The following is a 13,853-nucleotide window of genomic DNA, read 5'->3' as shown; positions in this document are numbered from 1 at the left end:
CGCCATATTGCCGGACAGCACACCTATTGGGCCCAAGAAGACCTTGTCCTTGCTGTCCTGGCGCTGCCTGTGGCTGTAGGAATACATTCCTCTGTTGATCGGTACTGTACAAAATTACCTACTCCCAAAAGTTCGACCCCCAATTTTCCACATATATGTATGTGGGGGAGTAAAGTGAATAAAGAATGTATAAGGGTAAAGTGGAGGGGCTGTGGGGGGTCTCCCCCCACATATATATTTGAGGAAAATTGAGAAGGAAAAAAATGGACTTTTAGGAGTCAAACTTTTTGGTTCGGTAAAATCATGTAGATCCCGTTGATCTGCTGCCCCAGGAACAGGAGCAACTCATGTGGAGCATGGCCCTGCATCCGTAACCACCACAGGCGGACATACCAACACTGACTGGCCCCTTGAGGGGTATACCCCCACTGCAGGTGTGTCGGGCAGAACAGCACCCACTGCAGAATCACTCACCTGCGACGGCATGGATGGATCAATATACGATTCGGAATCAGAGGTAAAGAGATCCTTAGAGGTGTACCCAGAGCCGGCCCTGGACAGGATGGTCTGGAGCACCAATGGATGCTCATGGGCTACCATACCACGCCCTCCGCTGGTGCCTGGTTAGTGCCCTGATCCCTCCACCCTTTCTACCATCTCCTCCTCCTCCTCTGCTCCCAGTGCCTCATCACCTGCAAAAAAACTAAAGAACACATGAGCACACATGTCAACAGCATATACCACACACATAGGCATCACAATGTTGAAAGCCAACATATGAAGCAGTCATGCCACACATGACACAAGGTCTGGCATGCACGCAGTGGCAATGAAATGGAAGGGGACCCTGAAAGGAGACATGGATTCATGTCAAATGTGAAGCCAAAACATGTACTACATGTTACATAGCACATGCATCACTCACAAGCTTCTGCCTGTCATAGACCTTACACAAAATTACATATGCCAACAAACATATGTCACATAGCATAGCCATGGCAGAACTGTCAACCAGCCCCAGATGGAAGTTAAAGAGTACTGTCCATGACACATGTAAAATGCATGTCACCATACAGTACATGCAAATCACTATGACACAAAGAACACGTGTCACAGGATGCAACAACGCTAGTGTGTTGCAATACAGTGAAGGAAGGCAGATGGATACATTAATGCTAGGTCACTTTGACATCACACAAGTGAATAGGCATGTAGAAGGGGGAAACAGGGCTCAGAAGTATGTGGGTGCAGTGCAGTACATGTGTACGGCCTCAACTATCAATATAATCACAAATGCAGCAATGTCAATGTTGTATCATGATGGCAGTGCAAGGGCAAGTGCAGCCATCATGTGCAAAGTGTTGGCAGTAGGTTGCAGGGATACAGTAAACCCCCTCCGCCCCCCAAGTTCGGGGAATGGCTGGGGGGCAGTGCATGGGCTCAGAATGGTGGATCAGAGTACTGTGTTGTAGCAGACATTGTGGGCAGGTGTCAATTGCATCATCTCATTCATCTGAAACTACAGCAGATGGGAGTAGGACAGAAAGCACAACACATGAGGAATCATCACAAGTTTACCCAGACACGGAGAAGCCACAACACCAGTTGCATAGAGGCAGGGAGGCTGTACCAGAGGGAGGCTTCCACTCGACACAGGCGAGGACACCCCAAAAATGACCCTGAGTGCACATGAGAGGGCTGACCAAATAGCATGAGACGGATGAAATACCGGAGATGGAGTAGAATGAATACCTTGACACAGACCCATAGGGACTTGCTGGGAATGGACATGGTCCATGAATTAACACTCATGTCCACTATGAGCCTGTGCCATCTGCACAGTCCGAGTGAGACACCCTGCATCAAGGACAAAATATGTACCACACAGTACAGGTCTGGCAGAGTTGCAGAAGAAAGTGTGCATATCCACAGATATTGGAAACAGGCTGTTGCAGTATTCCAACATGGGAATCACCAGTACCATGGAGACAGTGAACTGCTGGGGGATAGAAAGGCAAGGAAGCATGCCCCTGAGGAGGACCATCTTGCAGGGTTACATCACAGAGACATCTGTCATGTGACGACATAGGCCAGAGTGTTGAGTGGAAGATCATCACAGCCTATCCACAAACATGTCTAGGAGCAAGACCATAGACTAGAGAGGCTGTCGAGTGATTGGCATGTAAGGAGGGTGCAGGTGTGGTGATGAGGATTGCCTGCGTGTGCAGCACATGGCCTGTATATAGACTGCGTAAACAATTATTTGTACCCTTACTAGCAAAATGTTTCAAACAAAACCAGACATTGGGCGGGACAGATACATAGTTTTAGGTCTGTCCAAAAGGTTTATAAAGGATTGGTCTCATAGATAAGAGATCCAAGGAGTGAATCTGAAAGTAATACCCACTCACAGTATTTGTGTATTGAAATATTAGGAAACATTTATTTTCTAATCATATTAGACATGTAATGAACAAATTAGACATACTGAATATTGAAACATATAAAAAAGAGGTAACAACTTGCAGTGACATCATAAAGATACAATAAGAAAACATAATATAATATACAAAATTAAGTGTAAGTATCAATTATTATTTCATTGATACAAGTGGTATGCATGAAATGCAAAAATAATTTCAATTGAACAGTGAATGTTCTATAGGGATATAATTTCAGTTGAACAGTGAATGTTTCAGGGGCATAGGATAAAAGATATCTTTGCCGACATGGCAGAGACTGACTAAACAGGGTCTGTAAAACCGGGAACGGACTTAATCAGGTGTTCCAGGTTGATTTCAGGTTTCGGCGGTGTTGGAATGAAACACGTCCACCTTCATCAGGGCTCCATATGGGGGACCCTGTATGAAGTACAAACAACTCCTGTGAGCAAGGTTATAGTGTGCCATTAATTACTGGGCACGGTAGTTATGAATCTATTTTCACAGCACCAGGTTGGTGTCTTACCTGACGGTGCTATATATCCCAAGTACTCGGTTGTTGGTCATAGAGAGGTTTGGTGCTGGACAGCATGAAGCATCACACAGGTCCCAAAGGGGCGGTGGGGACCCAAACAGTTGATCGGTGTGCTGGAAATTCTGTCAGGAGAATAGAATGCAAAGGTGTTGCTAGAAGCCCGTAGATCCGAATCCCCAGTGAGAGGTGGTATTTGCAATCGTGCTTAAGTATATGCAAAAACAAAGGGCAGGCAGAACGAGGTCATAACTGATAGGTACCTGCTGGCTGAGTAAGTACGTCTGCCGTGCCTTGTGATGGCTCGCTCCAAAGAATTGTGCCCAAATTTAGTGGTGGGTACAGGATGTTGACTCCTAAAAGGATCAAGGAGGGGACAACAGAGGAGGAGAAAAAAAAACAAATTATTTGGGGACTAATGGCTCAAATGAAGAGATAAATCGGACATGGGTTGTAGCAATATATCACATGGCAAGGGTATTCAAAAGAACCACGGGGAGTCAAGGTGAGTAAATGTGGATAGAGAAATCAAGGTTAATATCCGTGACTGCAGAAACAGGATAAAAACCCTAATAACACCGCCTTGCGGTGAATGGCAGGGAAACAGGAACGAAACGAAGCCCCTTGATGACAGGGACTGCATGCGGATAGATGCAACTGAAGGTGAGCGCATGCCGCATCACAATGGGTGCTGCTTGCATCCGAATATGAGGTGAGTTAAGAGGAATCATAGGTTAGTGAGGACAGCGAATAACAAGATCAGCTTCACAGTTGTGACCCGATGCATGCCATGACCTCCATGTGGCAGTTTATCGAGTGTGCGAGTTGGGCTTACCTGGTGTTTGTCCTAGTCAAATGCCTCTCATGGGGAGTATGTGTGCTAGCTAGTGCGTCTGTAGTGAGACATTTCACGCGAGCGGCTGCAGTGATTGTATATGGTCTGTTGTCCCGGAGACCATGCAAGTAGGGTTCTGCTGGGGGAGGGAGACGCGGAAACCAATCCCGCACTGGTAGGTGGGACTGCCTTATGCCGGAAGTACGCGCGCTACAAACTATTGTTGTTGTGCCTACGTTACCATGGGGACACGTAGTGTGCTGGTTGGAGCGATGTCCACAGCCTGAGTTACGAGAATGCACGGGACAGGTACCGTGAGGCACTCAGAGGCAGGTAAATGCGCAAGTAAAGAAGATCGGAAAAGACCACTGGTTAAGGGGCCTAAGGTGGCTTTTTGTGTGAGCCACATAGTTGTGCATGGGCCGAGCAGGAGCCGGCTGCGCCAATCAGACAGATTGTATTGTGCGCCCTGTTTGTGTAGAAAAAACATCAAAGGGCGCAGATTGGTCTGCTGGTCAATGGACAGGGAGCATAAGTCCCAAATTAATGAAGCTTGGTGCTGAGGTCTCAAAATATATTAGGGTCTGCAAAGCTGTTCATCTAGACTGCATCACAACAAGCACGTATCAGTCAAACATCGTATGGGTCACACATGGCAGTCATGGCTACAACGCCTGAACTGACAGTCAATCACAACACATTACCCAACCAAAATACACATGGGCTGGACACACACGCATCAACAGTCACCGGACATTGCATTATAATCCAGTATATCTCCTATTCCTTGGATCTGACCCTCATCGTTGAACCCTGCAGCAATCTCCTTATGAGTAGTGAGTTCATCATCCACTGGTGCTGGCCCACTGCCAGTCACCAGAGTAGAGGTGTAATTAGAAGCCTGCTTTTTTTTTGCTTGGCATCGGAGGTCAGACCACTGCTTATAGCAATCCTCAGCTGTGCGCTTCTCAAATCCCATTGCACAGACACGTTCCACGATGCACTGCCAGTGGGGCGTATGCTGGACAGGCGTAGTGTTGCTCCCTGCCGTCACCAGCATTTTGCGGTCGTGTGCCGACATGTAGCCCACAAGTGCGTCCAGTTCCACTTCATTGAAACTCTTCTTCTTTGATGTGCCGGAGGCCTGAGCCGTGTCTGGGGTCCCAGCCTCTTGTGCAGGAACACGCTTCCTCCTCTACGGTAGGTGTTGCAGACCCTGAATGGCTTCTGCCGCTCAGGTCAGTAGGGGCAGGAGCGCAGGTGGACTGGCCAATGGGAGCAGGCAATGGGAAGACATCAGAAGGTGTGACTGGAGGCATTGGCTGCTGGGTGCTGTCGCCAGGACCCCGCGCCACGACTGCCTTGGTGCCAAGGGCCATGACAAACACAGGCCTGGCTGGCTGACTCACAGTCGGGGTGGTATCAGCTGCCTCTGCCCCTGCAGCTTCCAACACCTGGCTGCTCAGGCAGCAGATGTCACCACTGCCCCAGATACACGTGGCTTGGTCACAGCAACCTTACCCACACGTGCCTTCGCCTTCCTGACCGGGAAATTTGCCTGGCAGCCATCCTGTGCCAATGCAGCCAGCACTGGCTGACCCCGAGCCTGGGTGGTGGTAGCCACAGCTGCACCTTCCATAACCTGGGCGCCCATGACAGCAGATGACACTGCCTGTTGGGTCAGACAGATGCTGGGGGTGACTGCAGCAGCTGCATCTCCCTGACCCACTGGGGGGTGGCATAGCTGTCCCAGCATGTGCCTGGGCATCCTACCCTAGTGGACCACCCTGTACATGCCCCCACGGCGGCCACTGTGTCCTCCCTGGCCACGTCCCCCACTGCAGCCACCTCAGGGAGGTCGCCCAGCTTTGCCGCCCTTACCACTTGGTGGCCTCCCAGCCATGGCGCTGATGGACTAGCGCGAATGAGAGGAGCACACAACAATTGTCCTGGGCAATTGAGGTTTAGGGGCAGGGTACGTGATGGTAAACGTACCCCTGTGCTCCTGCAAGGCTGTCTGTGACCCCTGGGGAAAAATTCAATGTCACGCAATGCTCAGGCACCCCAAAAACAAAAAAAAAGTGCATGCAACACCTCGGTAACCCACATACGTGGAATTAACATCCTGCAGTATGCTGTGGCACCCAGGAACACAAAAAATGCATACGCATGGTACACGCAGGCTACTCTGACCTCGAAAGTGCGGTACGCAACAAACAGGGGCAACCACAGTGGGAAAAAAAGCATGCGCGACTCACCTTCTGCCTTGATTAAAGAAGAAAAACACACGCGTGCAGGCAACTCCCCCGCCAAAACAAGAAGTACGAACTGCAACCCATAGTGAAGATATTGTGTGTGAACCCACAAAGGACTCACATGTCAGTCCCCACGAACAACTAGGTCTAGCAGAATGGTGTCCTACGCGGACCTTTAATCCGTACTAAACGTCAACACCCACGCGCGTCATGTAACTTACTTGCTTACATGCTAAGGGCCTTTCCTCGGATTGCACACTAACGTGCTGTTTCTGCACGTGCGGAGTCACTCTGCATCAGGCTGGCCACGCGAAAACACACAGAAGACCACGCTCCTGCCCACAGGGCCATTTTCCTGCCCCCTACACCCCGAGCTGCCTCCTACGAGCCATCTACTGCTGCCAGCCCACTCAGTGTGCCTGCTGCCTACGTGCCCTGCAAAGCGGTGCCTGCACAGAAGCCGTTGCCAGTGATCCTGTTGCTGAGACCACCTATGCTGACACAGAAGACTCCCGACTGCTGTTTCATCGCTCCACAGCCCAGCTCCAGGACCCGGTTGCCCACCCACACCTGCCTCGGGGGTTGCCATGTCAGACCAAGCAACATCTGAGGCAAGTGCCAACCCCCCGGCAGAGAGGCAGAGGGCTGCCATCTTCACTCACGGTGAAGTTGGCATCCTGGTGGAGCAAATCCTGGGGCATTATGATGCTCTGCTCCCTGGACCCTCGCCACTCGAAAAGGAAGGACGGCGTAGGATCTGGGCAGACATCGTGGGTGCCATCAACGCAGAAGGGGTTGCACCCCACAGCTACAAACATGTCCTGAAGCGCTGGGAGGACTTCAGGTCCAGGACCCTCAACAAGGCCCAGTGCCTTGTCGTGGCTGGTGATGGAGTGGGGTTCCGGGGCCGGTTGAGCAACAACTCGATGAGGGTCCTGGAGTGTATACAAGCAGCGCTGCACACCCAGGTCCTAGAGTTGCAGCTCCATCCGGAGTCGAGTGGTAAGTGTCCATGTGTTCTTGTCCAGTGTAGTGAATGTTGAGGTGTGGCTGGAGAGTGCACCTTGGCCTCATGTCTGACATGCCACATGTACGGATGTCTGTGTGCATATCCATGACAGTGCTGCATGTGAGTCCAGTCAAGCGTGTTCCACATCAATGGTGTATGTCTTGCAAAGCATGCTGTGCACCAGCATGTGACAACGCACAAATGTTTGCATGCCTGTGTCTGGACTTGGCCATACGAGGGGTGTGAGACATGGATGCTTATGTCACCTTCATGGATATGCATGGTGTACATGTGCGTGTGTCTGAGTAGTGAGTGTGTGACTGGACAACACCATGGATGCATGACACATGAGCATCATGATGCCTGATTGACTGATGCGGCCCAGTTGTCCACGAGTGCACTGTGACGGGAGGTCTAAATGGCCTGATGCATGACTGTCCGGTGATGTGTGTGCATGTGATGTGTATGTACCATGATGCATGTGAGGTTCAGCCCATCTTCCGCACTGCCTTGGACATGGATGCGAATGTCTATTGCATGTGACATGCTTGTTTGTGCATGTGTGTTGCTTGAACTGACCAGTGTGTTGTGGAGGTTGATGATGGTAATGACGTTTGACAGTGCCACTCATGTGCATTTGCTTTATGTCTAGCAGACATCTGTTCCGTGCACTGATACTTGTGTTCAATGTCTCCCTATCTACAGCAGCAATGGAGGAAGAGGGCAGAGACGGCGCTGTGGAGCAGCACAGGGAGGATTCCTTCACCAGGCAGAGACGTAAGGCCCAGTCCTCCTCCCAGGTTATAACATCTTCCGGGAGCGAGGAGACTGGTGCCGCGTCTGCAAGAACGATCGCAGCTGCTGAGGGGAGGCCCAAGAAGGCGAAGTTGGATGTGGGCTCCTCCGCAGGGGGTGGGATGGGTGAGCCCCCACAGGGGCAATCCGATGCGGAAGATGGCTCAGAGTCATCCAGGTTGGTGGTGGACGAGGATGCTGCATCAGAACAGCACATAGGGCCTACAGGGAGTGATGCCACAGGTGCAATTGTTGCAGTCCAGGGGCAGGAGTCAGTGCAGGTCATCGCAGAGGGGCCTGTGCCTAATCTTGTCTCTGATCCTGCGACTGCATCAGTGTGCACCTGCAGGCATGCCTCAGTCCAGCCCGTTCCGCAGGTAGAGAAGTCCACGTCAACTGACCTTCCTCTACCTGCAGACCAGGCAATCCTTGACAGTGTTGAGCCTGTGCTAGTCGGTGTTGCAATGTGCACAGCCGTCATTCACGATGACGTGCGTGGTTCCTGGTGGGACCATACACGTCATCACGAAGAGGTCTGTGCCATCCTGAACAAGCTAGCGCAGCTCATTGTCACAGGTTTGCTACATATGGTGGGCCCTGCTGCGACCCCCTCCTCCACTTCCTCCACTATGCACCAGTCATCCTCCCTGCCGTCTTCCGGGCCAGATGCCACCAAGGCCCCCTGTGGACCTGTCCCAGCCACCGTGGCCAGTCTGTTGGAGATCACATCCCTGCCACAGTCGGGAGTCGGAGGTTCAGCAGAGGCGGTCACCCCAGCAACAGGACTATTGGCAATGGAAGTTGTGCAGGCACCTTCCGGCAGGACACGTGTACGACTGCCCCGGGGCTTGTCATCATCCTGGAGGCAGTCCTGGTGGTATAGGAACAGGGCACATTGGCAGCGGCGGGCTCAAAGTAGGAGGCGTCAGGTCTCTGGGCCAAAAACATCACAGGGCAGGCATCGGCCGAGGGGCAGGAGGACCCAGGAGCAAGTTTGTCTTCCGTGGGGCAGCGGATGGGCCAGAAAATAGATGCCGTGACCATGCCTAACAGGCACCCCACACCACAGGGAGCCCTCAACACCCATGACCATGCCCCACAAGCAGCCCACAACACAGGGGACCCCTCAACACCCATGACCATACCCTGCAGGCAGTCCACACTACAGGGTCCCCCCTACACCTGTGACCATACCCCACAGGTAGCCCACACCACAGGGGACCCCTCAACACCCTTGACCATACCCTGCAGGCAGCCCACACCACATGGGACCCCACCCGTCACCACACACGCAGCCCTTCCACACGATTTGGCTGCCGCGAGCGGGTACATGATTTTGTGGGGGTATGCAAGGCCCTTTTCATGCGATTTGACTGGCATGAGCGGGGTACGTGATTTCGCGGGGGTATGTGAGCCACTTTTCACGCGAGTTGACCTGCGCGAGCGGGGTATGGGATTTTGCGGGTGTACACAAGGCCATTTTCTCGTGATTTGACTGCTGCGAGTGGGGTACGCTCCAATTTTTCACACGATTACGATGGAGGGGGGCTGTGTGCTGGGCCAAGGATAGCACAGGGCCTTTGCGCCGTATTGGACATTTCACTGGCTTTTTCCTGCGCAAGGTGCAGTGTTGGGGGCGTAACTGGCACAGCTGGATGTTCACTGCGCCACGGCTTGTAATAGCTTGGGAAATCCATGAATACACGGTGTGCAAAAAGGCTGTTTTGTGCTGCGCCTGGTGCACGCGTGGCACACGCTCCCTCTCTGCACGAGGTGTTTGCGCTGCTTCTGGGCTGGATTTCATGAATTGTGCCATCAGTGTCCACAACCTAACCTTACACACCACTACAAAGCCACACATTCATACTTAAATAGCTGCTTACCCTCCCATTAACCCACTGATGCACATTGTACGGCATGTGAACATTTGCACACCCACACTTCCCTTTCCTCGCCAACAGCTACTACACAATGCCTACCTATTAATGGTGTTTCCTACGTACTCTGGTCACCTATCCCCTATCATAAGTGCACACACTGAATTAACAACACTACAGTAACCTACCCTACAATCTGCACAATTACAACAATACCACTTCATGCATGCATCCATACATCTTACGTAACTCTCCTAACTTCTCCAACATTTGCCTCCTTGCTTTACACTGCCACCATGTACGCCATTAGGTTACTTTCATTGTTATGTACACCATTTTCAAGAAACATAGCCAACCCATAGTTCAGTACAGCATATACATCATAGCTCCCCAGCCACATTGCAACCACTACCATACCTCTTTACATTTTCAACTTCTGTTACCCTTTTTTCTTCTGTAAAGAAAACACCATTTACAGGCCATAACCTCTGTACAATGTTAAACAAACATTCACACTACCTGCTTTCCTTTCCTAAACAGCAGCCCCAAAAAAGGTCATGCAGTACAACACCAAACTGCATACTATGGACCACTCACCCACGTATTCTCAAACAGCAAACACAGTGTCACATTACCCACCGTTGCCTCGTAACACAGTGCACATCTAACTTTTCCTTACACACTGTAAAAACACATTTTATGTATTTTGCCATCTGTGCATTCACATGACTATTTGAACAGCACCATCATATCTACTTGTACGTTGCACTACCTTCGCCGTAATGACACTACCAACATTCGTAAATAGATGCTACACTCGAAACACGTTCTCAGCTAATTCCTTCCTTTTTTCCTGCCTCATCTCCGGAAATCGAAACTTAACATACCTCTCCTTAAACAGAACACACGCTCATTGTAAAGCAGCCTTGAGGGGGAAGCATGTGTAGCTCCAAGGTCATATATTGTGTAGAAGTCTAGCAAAAAAACCATAACTTGCACTGTCCGTGTGCCCGAAAGGTACTCTGCAACCATCTCATATGCCGTATACTGCCATTTCATGGCCTCCCAATAGAAGGATGGAATTTGCCAAAATTATGTAAGTACACCTTTACATCACATGTGTATTACAATTAACAGTTATTTACGTGCTCCTCAGTATGCATTTTTACAAACTTGCTCTACTGCTCACTTTCTCTCCATACATTACACAGACCTTTGTGACGCCGTCACACTGCCATGTCTCCACCATTCCCAGTAACTTGAACTGTCATTGTACTTTCTTTTGCTTCTCGTACACTAAAGCAACTCATCTTCTACGCACTCGTACACTGCTGATTCCCTGTGCTGCCCTTTGTATGCCCTTTCACACAATTACTATGTCTACGCACCCTCAGTGTATTATACGTTATAACCGACACAGGTGCACGCAGCCGTCAACCGACACACAAATATGTACAACTCACATTTATTTCACACACTTTTTAACAACGCAGCTACTTCACTCTCCAGCAATCCAAGGTAACCCCCATTACGTTTCTTATTGTATTGCATCTTTGTAAACACACTGACATATTGCGCCAAAGATCCAACTTCACTCGCTTTCACTGTCAACATGTGTAAAAAAAGCAACACATGAAAACATCATCTTGTCCCAACGGTCCCAACACATTTTCTTCTGTGCACCCGTACAATCACTGAGACTGTGATGTGAATGTTGTCAATAGTGAAAGAGTGGTACTCCTGGGCAAATTTGCTCAGTGTGAGCGGGGAGCCAATCAGCAGGAGTTCGGTTTTCTCACTATTTAAACAGAGCCAATTGTCTGCCATCCATTATTGAATGGTGGAGTAGATGAAGTTAAGGGTGTTCGTATCCGTTAGATAATCGCCCGAGAGAGGTATGAGCACCAGGGTGTCATCTGCATAATTGGTATATGAGATGCCCAGTGCGTCAATGATTCTGAACAAAGGCCTGGTGAAAATTATACAGGGTAGGTTCTATGCAGGAGCACTGTGGGACGCCAAATTTGATGGGACTGGGGATGGCACTAGAGGAGTCAGAGAAGACCTTCATTACTCTCTCCTGAAGGAACGAGCTAATCCATTCAGATGCCTTTGGTGAGAAGTTAGCTGTGGAGGAGAGATGGTGGCATAGGGTTTTATCCTCTACCAGGTCAAAGGCTGCAGAGAGGTCTGGGAGCAGAAGGAGCACAGGTTTGCTAGATGGAAGGAATTTGTATGCAGGTACTCACAGATAGTTAATTGGTGGCAGTTGTGGAGGCGACTATTATTTTTTGGTGAGTGCAGGCAGGCTCTATTGGGGATTCTGCAAAGTGTGGTGCTGTTTTGTCAAGATGGAACAAAATTAGAGGGGGTGGTCACAAAATCAAGTCAAGGGCGGCTAAGTCATATGACTATTTGATGAATGTACATTTTGTCACTTTTCAAAAAATAAAACATGTGCAGATGTGCAGAAAACTTGTGTAAGGAGCATTGGCAAGGACCTGAAAGGATGGTTTTGCAAATGTGCTGTGTTTTATTTTTTGAAAAGTGTCATAATGTAGGTACAAAAAATAGTGATATACCTTTGGTGACTGAGGTATAGCCTGTGGCCATGAGCGGTGACCAGATTTGTCCGGGTCATGGCCTATGGCCATGACCCGGAAAATCTGGGTGCTGGCCATGACCATGAGGGACCAGCAATGGGGTTAAAGTGGGCATGGCCACCAGAGACCATATGGTAACGTTTTTCAGAATTGGGATAGGTTAATGGGGAAATAAAATCTGCTCTTGGGTACAGGTTGAAGTGCTGGATGGGATTGCAGCAAATATGCATGAGGAGGGTCAGCAAGAACTTGAATGCATGGTTTTAAAAATATGTCCTGTGTTTTATTTTTTTGAAAGTGTGAAAATGTATGTTCACAACACAGTGATATAACATAGGTGTCTGGGCAATGGGCCATGGCTGTCAGCAAGTGGAGATAATATGAGGATATTAGCAGTCGGTGTACTATGTTGTGCTGTGCCTGCAAAGCCCCTATTGCTTTGTGTGCATGCAATGGCCTCTGGCCGTAACAGTGTGGCCACTGGTTGAAAGACGGTGTGCAAATGCTGTTTTGGGTTGCTCCTTTACTGTACGTATATGCACGTGTAGGCAGGCAAGCACCGTTGGAAATGTTAGCATGCATGCCTGTATTGCCGTCCAGTGGGTGTGTAGTAGGACTAGGCAATTGGGTGCCTAGGAATCCGCCTATGTACCCAAGAAGCTAGGGCTTGGCCATAGCCTTGCTTTATGGAGGGCAGATTGACATTGGCAGATGGAAAGAATTTGTTTGGAGGTACTCACACCATCCTTAGTCAGGACTAGAATGAAAATTCAAAATATCATGCAGTTTCATTGAGTGGCGCCAAAGTTATAAGCCATCCAAAAACTGCTTTTCACCAATCCTGTAATGCAGAAATAGGCATAGACGTCCCCGAACATATGTTTTTGGGACTTTTTAATGCCATATCCCATCCCATCCTCGTCACCTCCTGAGATTGTTTCATTAGTTTGACAAGTGCAATATTAAGTTTTTTTTTAATGTATTCACTGCAAGTGTTTACGGACAACGGCGGCTGTCCACGAATCCAACATGGCAGTTTCCAAAAATCTGAAGCACCTCACGCTTTTCACCACCCAATCAGCAGGCACGCCCGTGAAGCGAATAGGGAAGTGAGTCTGCTGACCGAACCCAGATATCAAACTTTTTTTTACCTACTTTTTGGCCATTTTAAAAAAAACAACTGGACAGATTTATACGAAATTTAGAAAAGCACGCTTTCGGGATCAAACCGTCACCCCTGCCATGAATTTGGTCAAAATCCTTCCTGCGATTTGGGCTGTAGGCATGAGCGCAATTTGTTTCCCACTGCGTCTATAGGAAAAACCACACATTTTAGGACCCCCCTAAAACTTTGCCCCCCATCATGCAACCTCACCAAACTTTACAAAATCAATCTGACAGACCCACATACTCTTTTTGCAAGGATTCTTGAGGATTTGTCGAGTGGGGGCAAAGATATAAGCTGTCCAAAAAGTGCTCTTCCTATGGGTTTAGCAACTTACCCAT

The sequence above is a fragment of the Ambystoma mexicanum genome, chromosome 1p (assembly GCF_040938575.1).
Source record: "Ambystoma mexicanum isolate Mex_15411 chromosome 1p, UKY_AmexF1_1, whole genome shotgun sequence".
NCBI classification, from domain to species: Eukaryota; Metazoa; Chordata; class Amphibia; order Caudata; family Ambystomatidae; genus Ambystoma; species Ambystoma mexicanum.
This window is presented reverse-complemented; position numbering follows the sequence as displayed.